At 40.2% G+C, this 14,327-nt stretch overlaps 1 non-coding gene across 1 annotated transcript; it reads left to right on the plus strand.

Annotated features, from left to right (window-relative positions):
• Positions 1-446: 446 nt before the first annotated feature.
• On the plus strand, positions 447-518 carry TRNAP-AGG (transfer RNA proline (anticodon AGG)). Its single transcript has one exon. It is a non-coding gene; the product is annotated as a tRNA-Pro (tRNA).
• The last annotated feature ends 13,809 nt before the right edge of the window (positions 519-14,327 follow it).

The following is a 14,327-nucleotide window of genomic DNA, read 5'->3' on the forward strand; positions in this document are numbered from 1 at the left end:
ATAAAAAAGAAAAAGAAAGAAGAGCTCAAATCCATTCAAAATGTTTCCTCAAGTATAGCATGAATAGGCTTAATTGAATGTGTGAATATGCGTTTCGAAGAAGATCAGAAGTTTAACCATGAAATAATAGGTTATCCATTCCCAAATTTATGATAAGTTTTCATGGAGAAATTTCTTCATTGAACAGGTGAAAAATCACGCTGGTGCAGACCTTTTTGAATGCTCTCCTGAAAAATAAAGTTCAGGGATTATGCATTTTAGGCTGAGACCAACTGGTGCCGCCATTTGATTTAAAGAACCCACTTTTTTCACAATAACCAAGCAAGAAAATTGTTCTCAGATTGACAACACAAGACATGGGAATTGCAGATTGCTAAAATCCTTGGCCTGCATGGAATGTGGTATTGCCAGATGGTCAGGGCGTGGATATGAACTTTTTCATTGAAGGGCATTTGGTCTAGTGGTATGATTCTCGCTTAGGGTGCGAGAGGTCCCGAGTTCAATTCTCGGAATGCCCCTCGGTCCTCCCATCTAGTGGATGATCTAACTATTCAGTGAAAGATCCATAAAATGGAAGTTCTTATACAACAGTTTATGAGAACAAACTTCCTATTTTCAGTGGAAGATCCATACAACTCCATTTTATGAGAAAAAATTACAAATCCCCTCCAGTGGAAGATCTTATATGACTCCAGTTAATGAGAAAAACTTTTCAGTGGAAGACCCAACTCCAGTTAATGGGAAAAACTTTTCAGTGGAAAACCCATAAAATGGAAGATCAGTACAACTCCCCTCCAGTGGAAGATCTATTTAACTCCAGTTTATGAGAAAGAACTTCTTATTTTCAGTGGAAGATCCATACAACTCCATTTTATGAGAAAAAAATCTTTCAGCGGAAGATCTACACAACTCCATTTTATGAGAAAACTTTTTCTCATAAGAAAAAGAGGAGGAATTGTAAGTATGAAATAAGGATTTGTAGTTTTCCTAAATATTTTCAGCCAAAAATCTATACAATTCTATTTTATGAGAAAAACTTCTTATTTTTAGCGAAAGATTTGTACAACTTCATTATGAAAAAAACATTTTATTTTCAGTGGAAGATCTGTACAACTTCATTTTATGAGAAAAACTTCGTTTCAAAAGAAAAAAGAAAGTGTAAGTATAAAATAAGGATTTGTAGCTCTCCTACGGAAAAAAGAAAAGTTTAAGCATGAAAGAAGGATCTGTAACTCTCCTAAATATTTTCAGTTGAAAATCTATCCAATTCCATTTTATGAAAAATGTTTTTTTTTCAGAAGAGAAAGTATAAGCATGAAACAAGGATCTTTAACTATCCGGAATATCCATACAATTTTCGAATTTCAGAGAACTTTCTACTCTGAATTTTATATGGATAGATTTGAAGAAATATATTGGAAAACACCAATCTCTATCCCAATGATTATCCATCTCCTTAGGATTCATCTGGAAGTTCTGTCCCAATGATTATCTCTCTCCTTAGATTCATCTGGAAGATCTATACAATTTTCCAATTCCAGGGAACTTCTTATTTTGAATTTCAAGATATAGACAGATTTGATGACATATATTGAATAAAGACCAATCTCTATCCCAGCGATATCCCTATCTTATAGACTTATTTTACATTTACCAATGTCCATAAATATGAACAAAAGTCTTATGAGTTAATACAAATTTGGAGCACGTGGTAACTTGTCCTAACCATTTTTAATGTAGCAATTATCTCCTCTTACCTTTGCAAAATTTGCAAAACAATTTTTTATAGAGTTGAGTTCGATTATTTTTTTTTGGTAGTATTGTATATGCAAATGTGGAAAATAGTAGCAAGAAAGGTCTTCAAGAAAGACTTCACTTAGTGTTCCTTTAGCATGCACGAGTTCTTAGGAAATAGGACAAGTTCATGGTGATAGTTTGACTTATGCGTAAAGTTGGAGAGGCACTTGAGTGGATCTCTAAATATGAGTTTTAGTTTGGAGGTGGATAAGTTAGAGAACTTTGGTTTTAAATTGAGGCAAGATGAGTTGAAGAGTGAGTTTTGTTGGACATCTAATCCTCAATGGATTAGTGTGAAAGTTGAATAGACTAATCCAAGAGACCTTGGGATGTGAAACCCAACGGTCACATATTGTACTATAAATGTAAATCATTTGTTAATAAAATTGTACTCTCATGATTTATCTTTCATATTTCTCTTGCTGTCCATGTGTGTTTAACATGGTATCAGAGCAGGCGTATTCCTGCTCTGCATAATTAAATTTGAGCCATTTGTTTTATGGCCTTTCTGTGCAAATTATTTCTGCCATGAACTTCATGAATATTTCTTCAGCTAAATTTTAGCTGCAACCTGTTAATACCGCTGCTGGCGTCTGCTCTTCATATAGAAGCGCCTCCATACTCCTGACACTGCCTGCGCTGCTCCTCCATATAATTAGCTGCTCCTGACACTGCCTGCGCTGCTCCTCCATATAATTAGCTGCTCCTGACACTGCATGCGCTACCTTCTAAGAATTTTCTGCCTAAAATCCGCTGCTGACTGACATCTCTGACCCCTGTCTGCCATATTCACTTGAACGATGAAACGTTCCTCTGCCTGACACTGCCAGCATTGTCCAAGCTATTCTGACATGTGATTGGAATAACGTGCCTGTACTCTGGGTTGTGAGAGATGAATGAGAATAAATGGTGAGGGGAGATCGATTATGGGAAGGCGAACCGACTTCGTTCGAAATTATTCGGAGACTCAGACGTTTGAATACACAGTCCAATACTGCCACACTATTTGAATGTCGCCATATCCGCTGGTGCTTTAGTAACTGCTTAGTATCATAGACACTGCTCCTTTTTATGTAATCATCACAGTATTATATATGGTCTTTTTATGGTATTTTTATAGACGCTGCTCTTAATCATAGATGCTGACGTTGTGGTATCATAGGCGCTGCTCTATATCATAGACACTATGAAATGAATTTAGACGCTGTGCCTTTTATGTAATGATCGCAGTATTATGCCTATATGGTCTTTTACGAATTTAGACGCTGCTCCTTTTATGTAATCATCAGAGCGCTGTTGGTATCAAAGCGATTCCTCTGTTCAACCATGCCAAGCGAAGACCAAGGTTTCTGATTCCTTGATGTAAATGTGTTCCCTGCGGTGGTTCGGCGTTTGTGCTTGCTCCATACAGGGGTTGATAAGTATCAGAGCACTGTTCATGTCTGTTATAGACATTTTTGGGCACTGCAACCCCAAGCATAAAATGTCCATAAACCAAGGGCTCCTAAGTCCCTAAAAGTGTTGTTCCAACCCCTAAAAGAACAAGGTCAACTGATTACAGCTTCTCTCAGAAGTTCTCCATGAAAAACTACTCAGAATTGGTCAAAACTGGACCATTTCACCTGCTCCATAGGCAAAGTGCGCTGCATCTCACCTAAATGCACACAGTAGGTGCGTTGCATTTCAAAAATCCCTTCTATGGGGTGCGATGGGCGAGAAGAGACAAATGGCAGTGTCAATCCGCGAGGTGGAGAAGCATGGAATCTTCCAGAAACTTCTCCTGTGACACTTGCCTCTCTCAATTCGATCAGGGATGAGTAAGAGATCATCAATCTCCAAGTGGAAGCAAGAACTATCAGAGGGAAGACACTAATCAAATCACAAGCTGACTCATCTCCCTTACAGACATCTATATATGGATCCCTCATCCCAGAGATCCAGAGGCTGGAATTTTGCATCTTGTAAGGAATTGCTGTTGGTTTCTTGAGACAACATCATAGTGTTGGGTGATCTAAGCTTTTTCATGAGGTGAAGAAGGGCTAACTTGCTGAGAGGATGATGCTGGGTCAGAAGAATTGGTTGTAACTCTCTTGGCTCTTTCTTGATTATCAATAAATCTATTTAAGTTTTCCTCCATACTCTTGTGTGATTTATGTTTTATGCATTTGTATGGTCAATTTACATCTGATCCTAGATTGTTTATGATAATAGATCCATGTTCTCGTATAGTGTTATGCTGCTTTGATTCTGCAGGTACTCTGTGAAGCTGGGTATACAAGAAAACAAGTAGCAAAGGACTATCAGAAGAGAGAGGAATCGAGCAAGGAACCAAGCGCAAGACAGAGGTTGGTCTCCTTTATTCTTCTCTCATATATCTTTCATAAAGGAAAACGAAAGTAGTTTTACTTTGTTTGTTTCTAAGGTAGCTACCAGCCTTAGTGGGATTAGCAGTTCTGCATAGACAATTTTCCCTGTAACAAAATGGCAACTCCGTTGGGGAGTGACTAGGTTGTTTGTTTATCTACATTTGTTTACTTTATAAATTTACAGATGGAGCCTGAAGTTGAGCCAGGTAGCCTTCGAACTGCATTTTCTATGCAAATGCAAAGTAGATAAATGCCGCTTCAGTCAATTTCCCAGTTTTGTTTATGAATTAAACAATTGATTTACAAACTCTCTAATTACCCTTGTGGTGGCTCTAGTAACCTCCTTAGATCTACTGATCAGGAGCTCAGGACCAAGTGTCGTAAAATGGTCAAAAATGAAAGTGCTCAAAACTAGTTTGAACTTGAACGACCGGATAGAGCTCGTCTTCCTGATTTCGGCGCCGCAAACGGTTCGAAAAACGGTCTCCGTATGTAGAAGTTATGCCAAAAACAAAATCGCCCAATGACTCTTAATTTTTGAATTTTTTCAAAAAAATTAAAAAAGAATATTCCGCAGAATATTCTTTGGAATATTCCAAAGAATATTCTTTTTGGGCAGCGAATCAATGGCTGCCACGTGGCAGGTGATGAGCCCCAAAAATGGATAATTATTTGGGCTCATTCAACCTCCTAATTCGACTTAATCCACCATTCTCATTAGTTTATTGCATGTTTTTGATTATATTTATGCTAATAGAGTGAATTGGATTAGTCATTATGCCAACAAGTCTAATGTGTACTTTGTGTAGTCTTTTTGGTCAATTTGGAGACAAAATCAATGGTTGAAATGAGCACTTGGCAGCCAAATTCGTGGGAGAACAAGGGAGAGGATTTGTAGGAAGGTGTCCCCTTCATTTATGGGCCCTTACCTCGAATTCTCCACCATCAGCTCGGAGTTCAAGGGCCACCAAATCAATTAGCACAAGGGCAGCTGAGCAAGTCAAGTAGGACTGCTGTTAACTACAAGTTTTGGGCAGCCGAGTCCCTAAAGTTTAGGAGGACTGTTGGGTCCTCAATTTGTATAAATAAGAAGGCTTAGGGCCTCATTTGGGGTTAGCTGGTAGTTAGCCAATGGTTAGTCATTTTGTAGGCAGAAGTTAGCTAGTTTGTATTTCGATTTTGAGGCAATAGATTAGCTTTGCTTTCAGCTCATTTTCAAGTTCTCCTTGTTGACAATTTTGATGTAACTCTTCTTTTCTTGCTCAATAAAGATGAATCCAGCTTTGCACCAGCTCTAAATCTCTCTTAGGAGGCTGTAGCTCTTGGGTTTGGGCCCATCTCAAGTGCCCAGTATCTCCTTTGTTTATATTTATGTGTTTTTGCTGCATTCTTAGAATTAAATCTGCTATTTAGATTTAAATATTGTGTTGTTATTTAGGTTGCTTTCGATGATTAAAAAGGTTCTTCATGTTCAAATTTACTTGATAGGTTAATCACATGGAATATATTCAGAAAAAGGCTACCAAGTACTTTGGATCTCACCTCCCCTTCAGTGGAATCATGAGTTGGGACCAATGTAACCTGGCTGCCCACAAAAACACATTCTTTGTTTCACCATGCAATTATTAGTGTTCGAATCTCATTTGCAGAACTTGATATCAGTTTTGGATGCATGTTTAGGTTTATGATTGCTTAGTTGCATAGTTGTTTCACATGGTTTCCTTGCAAATAAACTTCTGTTCATTTCCTTTTGCTGTTAGGTCATATTAGAGTGAAGTAACTAGGTCATAGGTTTTATAAGTGTTTGTTTGTTTTGTTTGAATTTGAAAAACCACTTGCAGAGTACCTGTTATCCTTCTTTACCTGCCCATACTCCATCCAACCTATCTGCTTCACCCTTCACTTAGAACCCTTACCTTACATTTGCCTCATCCACTTACTTTGCCATGATTCTCATATTCTTGTGCAACATCGTTTCATCCCTTCTTGAGAATATCTCACCATCTACGCCACTCCTCAACTCCATCCTCCAAGTCTTTAACTCCCCTACACCCCTATTTCACCTACATACTCATTCCTCCACCTTTTTTCCTCCATCCATGCTTCAAAACCCCATTTCTGAACATCCTGTAGAAAAATTACAAAACATCCTGTAGAAATCCTAAACATCCTGTAGAACCCCTACAGACTTCCTGTAGAAGCTCATGAATGAGGTTTCTTGATAGCCAAACTCTGTGAAACTCTCTGGAAGGGTGTTGGGGACTCCTTAGACCCTCTATGAACCTTCCCGACCTCTTCCAAGCATTTCTCCTCCTTGATCCACCTCTGCACAGTAAAAAGCCAGTTAAAAGCACATGCATGATAATTCTAATAAGTTATTCAAAAATACAAAAAGATGTTTTCTTCAGGTAGAGGTAGTCTAGACACATGTATCTTACCTTCATAGAAGTAATGGCATCTCTTTTAGTAGTTTGCATTCTCATCTTTGCATCAGTAGGACTAGCTGGTAGAATTAGGGTTTTCTAGGGTTTGCGTTACTTTTTGGCTTTCATTCTCTTTCCGCAAGTAGATTAGCTTCCTTTGAGTTAGCTTTCATCCATCAGTTAAAAAGCTTCTTTTAAGAGCTCATAGAAGTTGGCTTAAGCTCCTAGCGGACTTGTGCCAGCTGACCAAGTGACAGCTGCGGCAAGAGCTAGTACTTGTGCATACAGCACCATCGCTTCCAAGTTTGTTACGAACTACCGGGTTGATAAAATTAAAGAAGGGAGTTCCAGGAGTTGCAGCATTATTGCTGCAATACTGGGGCCCACCATCTTTTTGGCGCCGTTGCCGGGGAAGCGTCAGAGTATTGGTGATTGCTGCTTTTCTTCTATTTTCCACTACAACCTTCTGCTAAGTAGTTTATTTCATTTCATTTCCGCAAAAGTAGAGTAGACATTTCCCGCTTTCATAGATTAGCATTTCAATTCCGCAATTTCATTTCTGCAAGCGTAGATTAGCATTTCAATTCCGCAAGCGTAGACTAGCATTTCATTCCTTCAATTTCATTTGAGCAAAATAGATTAGTCATTTCCTGCTTTCATTTCAATTCCACATTTTCATTTTAGCAAGATAGTTAGTTGCAGTTCAATCTATTTCAGTATTGCAGGTAGAAGTAGAAAAAAGCAAAAATAAACCAAAAAGATTTCATTTCATGCCTTGTAGGAGTAGAGATAAGTTAGAAAAATGATTGTACAACACCCCCACTGCTTCACACAGCCAACATTCTCTCTTCTTTGATGGTTGTGATTAAAGAACCCTTAGGTGGACAGCAAGACATATTTGAAGAACCTCAAGGAAAGAAAAAGAAGAAACCATTCCTCTGGAGCAAATGGCTACAAGCAGAAATGCTAGGAGAAGCACTTTGTCCAAAGACTAATTTGAAGATCAGATGGAAGATTTCAAGAGTGATATGAGGCAGTTTCTTGCCATGCAATTGTATACCCTGTGGATCCAATAGAAGCAAGAGGAAGCCAAGAGGGCTTTGGCCATTTTTTGTCCTAGGTGCACTAGAAAGCATCCTAGGAACGAATGTCCAATGCACTCTCTAGAAGTGTGTTTTGTTTGTGAAGAATACCATCCTACGAATTAGTGTCCTTCCTTGCCTGGAATCAAAGTTGCATATCAGAGGGCAAAAGGAGCCACTGAACCACTCTATTATCTAAACCAAACGAGGCCACATGGACACATACCTTACCAGCAGGGAATGCAAGGGACATCCCAGACCTATTATGACCCCTATCAAGCCACTTTCATGCCTTCTTCGGGTCCCCCTGCTCACCCTTCCTGGTTCACACCTCCTCCTTGTTCCTTCACAGATCCATATTATGCCCAACTAGCTGCTCATTCGTTTCACTCTTATGCTCAGCCACAGCCTCAGTGGAATGCACCTCAGCAGGGGTGGAGGCCCCAATACAACACTCCTCTCGCTTATTTTCCTCCACCACCTGCTCATCCACAACCATCGCCTCCTCCTCCACCAAGGCAACCCCAAATGCCTGCCCAACCACAACCCCATCCACATCCATCTCAAATCCATGCCCCCACTCAGCTACCCATACCACCATTTCCAAACCTGTCCATTGGAGTAGCTCAACACAATTGCAATGTTGAGACACAACATTTCCAAGTGACTCCTCTTGAGCTCAATGATCTTCATCATAGCTCAGGAAGAGTGTTGCAAAGCAGAGATTATATTGACAACATTGAAGGACCAAAGGCAAAAGAAGATTCAAAAGAGGAGATCAAAGCACCATGGGCTGCACTTGATGAAGAGAAGACATCAGAAGTAGAGATAAAGAAAGATCCCTCATGGTTACCATCAAATATTCCATGTATTCAAGAGAAAGATCAGCAAAAAGAAGAAGATGAGAAAGTCATGTTAGAAGGTGACATGAAACATGATCCAGATCAGCAAAAGAACCAAGGATATCAGAGCTATATTGAGATATGGTTTCAGACGGTCACTAAGTTGCAGTAGTACTCTCTTCTTCAGCTATGTTTGATCCCTTCAAAGTCAAATCATTTGGTCTCTGAGATCCGAATAACTGTCCAAGCATGCATTTTGAGCCTCCACATCATTTTGTCTCTAATCTTGATGTGCACATGGCTCCATTGGAAGTATTCTTATACTTGAGAACGATTTTGTTTTTCAAGTAGGGTAGGGTAGAAAAAAAAAAAGAAAAAAAAGGAAAAAAGAAAAGAAATGAAAAAATGGAAATAAGAGGAAAAATCTAAGGTGAAAACCTCCTCGGAGGCGCCTTAGATTGGATCATTGATTGAAAACCTCGATGAGGCGGTCAATGGGTTGGAAAGAAGAGAAAATAAAAAGGGAATAAGATCCTAGGGTGAAAACCTTCCTTGGGGGCGCCCAGGGCAGGCAATTAGGGTGAAAACCTCCATGAGGCGCCCTAGTTGTTTTTCAAAAAAAAAGAGAAAAAGAAAAAGAAAAATAAAACTAATTTCCATTGGCTAATTGCAGGTTGCAAGAAGGACATTTCAGGTCAGGAGGATCACTCAAAACAAGGTCAAAGGAATTTTTGTGCCTTCTACAGGAAGTTCTGTATTTCTACAGGAAACATCCTGTAGAACCTTTGGACGAACCAAATTCAATTTTAAAAGGGAATCTGATGGTGGGAATCTGTTGGTTAGGCCTGCAAGCACCTCTGTGTCCATCCCTCGCCTTTCTCCATCATTTTTTCCACCTCATTTTGCTTCTTTTATGAAAACTGTGTTTTCTACAGGAACTTCCTGTAGAAATTACAAGAAGTTAAAAATGGATTGCAAAAAAGTAGTTTGGCGGACATGGTAGCTTCCTCAAGGGTTCAGAAGTCCTCCTGCACTTTTCAAACTCCTCCTCCATCATCTCCATGCCTGCATCACAGCCCAAGCTCAGCTTTTCTTTCCTTGCAAAAACTGCAAAATGCCTTGAAGAAAAAATACATAGAACATAATTTGTTTCTTCCATAACTTGAAAACCATGCATCCATTTGAAAAACCGTTTTATGGGGAATTGTACAGGGGTGATGGCAACATGCCTGAGCAATTTCAGCCAATTTCGGTGCACGGTTTCCGAGAAATCGGCCTCCATCTCCTTCAGCCATTTTTGCATTTTCTCCATATCCGTGCATTCGTTTCAAAACCTGTTTCATGGGGATATGCACATGGGTGATAGTAGCCTACCCAAGCAGTTTCAGCCGATTCTGATGCATGGTTTCCGAGAAATTGATCTCTGAAATATTCAGCTATTTTCCATTTTTCTCGAAATCTGTGCATCCATTGATCGCAATTTTTCTATGGGAGGTGCATCATGATGATAGGAACATGATCAGCAAGTTTCAGATCGATCCGGTTTACCGTTTGGGAGCCATGGCGAAAACAAGTGCTGGTCCGGTGAAAATTCAGCAGCAGCAGCTTGAAGGTGCAGATCTGAGCGTGGAAATGAACTCCTGCATCATGCATCCGGCTAGAGGACACCTGCACAAGGAAAACAACCAAAAATCATCAGCCAAGCCCTCATGCAACCAAAGAAACCAGTGCATGCAGCAATGACTAGCCTCAGCACCTCACAACAACCATTTGACTTCAGGGACGTGACTGAAACTCATTCTTCTATTGCACAAATCTAATTTAAAAACTGCATGAATGAATGGAATGGTGGAATTAAGCCACGAATATAGCAAGGTTAAGCCGATTGCCTTCTCTATCACTCAGCCGGAAGTCACGCAGTACACGTGGACAACTAACTTACGTGAAAATTAAAGCAATCAGGAGTGTTGGCCGTTTAAACTTCAGTTCAATTCACGGCAGTGATTACAGGGGGAAAACGCACAGTTCAGGAACAACACTTCCAGTTGCATGTGGCCACGTACACTTGGCCACTTCACCTTCTCACGTGAATCACGCTGCAGTTAAACGACGCTCAGCTGAAACTCTCACCACTCTTTGTTCAACTGCGGTCAACTGAAGCACATGTCCACCACTTCCAAATCAGTTAACCAGTGGTCCTCTACAATATTTCTGCCTGGTTTCTCGAGATTTCTGCCGTTTCTTAAAGAAATTCCCGCTTGTCACACTCTACAGGCGTTTCTACAGGAAGTCTTCTACACGAAACACAGAAAACAGCCTTCTAGAGCAGAAAAGCCTGGATTTTTCTTCGATAAATTGGAGTTTCGAAGAGAGGTAGGCTCGAACATGCCATCCCCATGCTTAATTTTCGAAAGGTGGTGAATTATCTCGTTTGAAGTGAAAAATATTGGAACCAATCTGCCTGTGGGTCCAGACAGTGTTTTGCTTATATAATACACAAAATTTCTTTTGAATGGTGCTACGTCATATTCACCTCCATGGTTCCTGCCAGAAAACTCTCCCCATTTTAATGACAAACCACTGTAACGCTCACTTGTGCACATATAAACTACTTTTTTTTTGTGATTGTTATATGGTTAGTGTGAAAAGTAGCTCTGCACTCTGTCTGTGAGGGCTTAATTCCTTTTGAAAAGTTTATTTTTGGGCGGCAACAATATTATAACCAAAGAATTGGTGAAAGGGGAGATACAAACAACAGAGAAATCTTTTCCTGAGAACCAAGGAGGAAAGCCACATCTGAATTTCCATTCTAACCAGAGCTCAAGCCGAAAACAGGGTATTCTCACCATGCCTGGAGGGTTTATCAGAAAGGAACCCTGGGATTCCAAGAAGTTGAGAGAAACTCCTGAGGTGGTAGACCTGTTTACCTGTGCAAAGTGGATGACCTTCTGTGATAAAATTCAAGGTCATGATGATGAAATCACAGAGGAGTTCCTTAAGTTCCTGCAGCCCAAATCAAAAACATTAGCAACTATGGATTTCAGAGGGTTGACCCTAAAGCTTACCCCACCACTCATTAGAAGAGAAAGCCAGTGGAAAAGAAACACAAGAAAGACCACCACAGAAGGAACAAGAAGAGGAATGAGGGAAAAGGACAAGATATTGAGGCCAAAGCTGTGGGTGAAGTAAAAACACAAACGCCAAGGGAGAAGCGGCTGCAAGCACGGGAAGAGAAGACTGAAAAAGGCCAAACAAGTAGGGGCACACCCAAGGCAACCACAACACAGGTCAAGGAGAAGGCACCCCCAGCCAAGCAAGCCAAACTAGAGAAAATTGGTTCTACAGGAAGCCAGAAACCAGCCACTACAGGACTTTCTACAAGAAGTCCGGAAAAAGGACAACAGAAGGAGAAATCGGACGAAATTCTAGCTAGGGAGGCAGCAGCTGTGCTGGCCACCCTAGGTACCTCTCCCAAGCCGAAGGAGAAGTGAAAGAGGGAGCTTCCACTATATTTCAAGGCAAGAAAGGGCATGCAGATAAGAACTGGCAGACCCCAAACCACAGACAAAGGAGAAAATTGTCATTAAGAACACAAAAGCTAACCAAAAGGAGGAGCCTCCTTCAAGGATGTCCATCACCTATGAATGAGGAAGCCAAAAACCTTCACTGGGAGAGAGAGAATTCAGATAATGGACTTAAAAACAGTTCTACAGGATGCTGAGACAGTTCTACAGGAAGTTGAGAATTCTCTAGGAAAAGGAGCAAGTAGTGGGAAGAAGCAGAGAGAAAAGCATGGTTTCATGACATAGAAGAGGACATCACTTCGGAAGCTTGGCATGACAAGGAGGCCACCAAGGCCATCAAAGATGAGGAGATAAATTGGTTGCTCAGAGGATGAGCAACACTTTCAGTAGGGGGGTGATGATGAGCCCCAAAAATGGATAATTATTTGGGCTCATTCAACCTCCTAATTCGACTTAATCCACCTTCTCATTAGTTTATTGCATGTTTTTTATTATATTTATGCTAATAGAGTGAATTGGGTTAGTCATTATGCCAACAAGTCTAATGTGTGCTTTGTGTAGTCTTTTTGGTCAATTTGGAGACAAAATCAATGGTTGAAATGAGCACTTGGCAGCCAAATTCGTGGGAGAACAAGGGAGAGGATTTGTAGGAAGGTGTCCCCTTCATTTATGGGCCCTTACCTCGAATTCTCCACCATCAGCTCGGAGTTCAAGGGCCACCAAATCAATTAGCACAAGGGCAGCCGAGCAAGTCAAGTAGGACTACTGTTAACTACAAGTTTTGGGCAGCCGAGTCCCTAAAGTTTAGGAGGACTGTTGGGTCCTCAATTTGTATAAATAAGAAGGCCTAGGGCCTCATTTGGGGTTAGCTGGTAGTTAGCCAATGGTTAGTCATTTTGTAGGCAGAAATTAGCTAGTTTGTATTTCGATTTTGAGGCAATAGATTAGCTTTGCTTTCAGCTCATTTTCAAGTTCTCCTTGTGGACATTTTTGATGTAACTCTTCTTTTCTTGCTCAATAAAGATGAATCCAGCTTTGCACCAGCTCTAAATCTCTCTTAGGAGGTTGTAGCTCTTGGGATTGGGCCCATCTCAAGTGCCCAGTACCTCCTTTGTTTATATTTATGTGTTTTTGTTGCATTCTTAGAATAAAATCTGCTATTTAGATTTAAATATTGTGTTGTTATTTAGGTTGCTTTCGATGATTAAAAAGGTTCTTCATGTTCAGATTTACTTGATAGGTTAATCACATGGAATATATTCAGAAAAAGGATACCAAGTACTTTGGATCTCACCTCCCCTTCAGTGGAATCATGAGTTGGGACCAATGTAACCTGGCTGCCCACAAAAACACATTCTTTGCTTCACCATGCAATTATTAGTGTTCGAATCTCATTTGCAGAACTTGATATCAGTTTTGGATGCATGTTTAGGTTTATGATTGCTTAGTTGCATAATTGTTTCACATGGTTTCCTTGCAAATAAACTTCTGTTCATTTCCTTTTGCTGTTAGGTCAGATTAGAGTGAAGTAACTAGGTCATAGGTTTTATAAGTGTTTGTTTGTTTTGTTTGAAAAACCACTTGTAGAGTACCTGTTATCCTTCTTTACCTACCCATACTCCATCCAACCTACCTGCTTCACCCTTCACTTAGAACCCTTACCTTACATTTGCCTCATCCACTTACTTTGCCATGATTCTCATATTCTTGTGCAACATCGTTTCATCCCTCCTTGAGCAGATCTCACCATCTACGCCACTCCTCAACTCCATCCTCCAAGTCTTGAACTCCCCTACACCCCTATTTCACCTACATACTCATTCCTCCACCTTTTTTCCTCCATCCATGCTTCAAAACCCCATTTCTGAACATCCTGTAGAAAAATTACAAAACATCCTGTAGAAATCCTAAACATCCTGTAGAACCCCTGCAGACTTCCTGTAGAAGCTCACGAATGAGGTTTCTTGATAGCCAAACTCTGTGAAACTCTCTGGAAGGGTGTTGGGGACTCCTTAGACCCTCTATGAACCTTCCCGACCTCTTCCAAGAATTTCTCCTCCTTGATCCACCTCTGCACAGTAAAAAGCCAGTTAAAAGCACATGCATGATAATTCTAATAAGTTATTCAAAAATACAAAAAGATGTTTTCTTCAGGTAGAGGTAGTCTAGACACATGTATCTTACCTTCATAGGAGTAATGGTATCTCTTTTAGTAGTTTTCATTCTCATCTTTGCATCAGTAGGACTAGCTGGTAGAATTAGGGTTTTCTAGGGTTTGCGTTACTTTTTGGCT

The sequence above is a fragment of the Pinus tabuliformis genome, chromosome 8 (assembly GCF_031772625.1).
Source record: "Pinus tabuliformis cultivar Carrire ecotype Pingquan chromosome 8, CPIR1, whole genome shotgun sequence".
Taxonomy (NCBI): Eukaryota; Viridiplantae; Streptophyta; class Pinopsida; order Pinales; family Pinaceae; genus Pinus; species Pinus tabuliformis.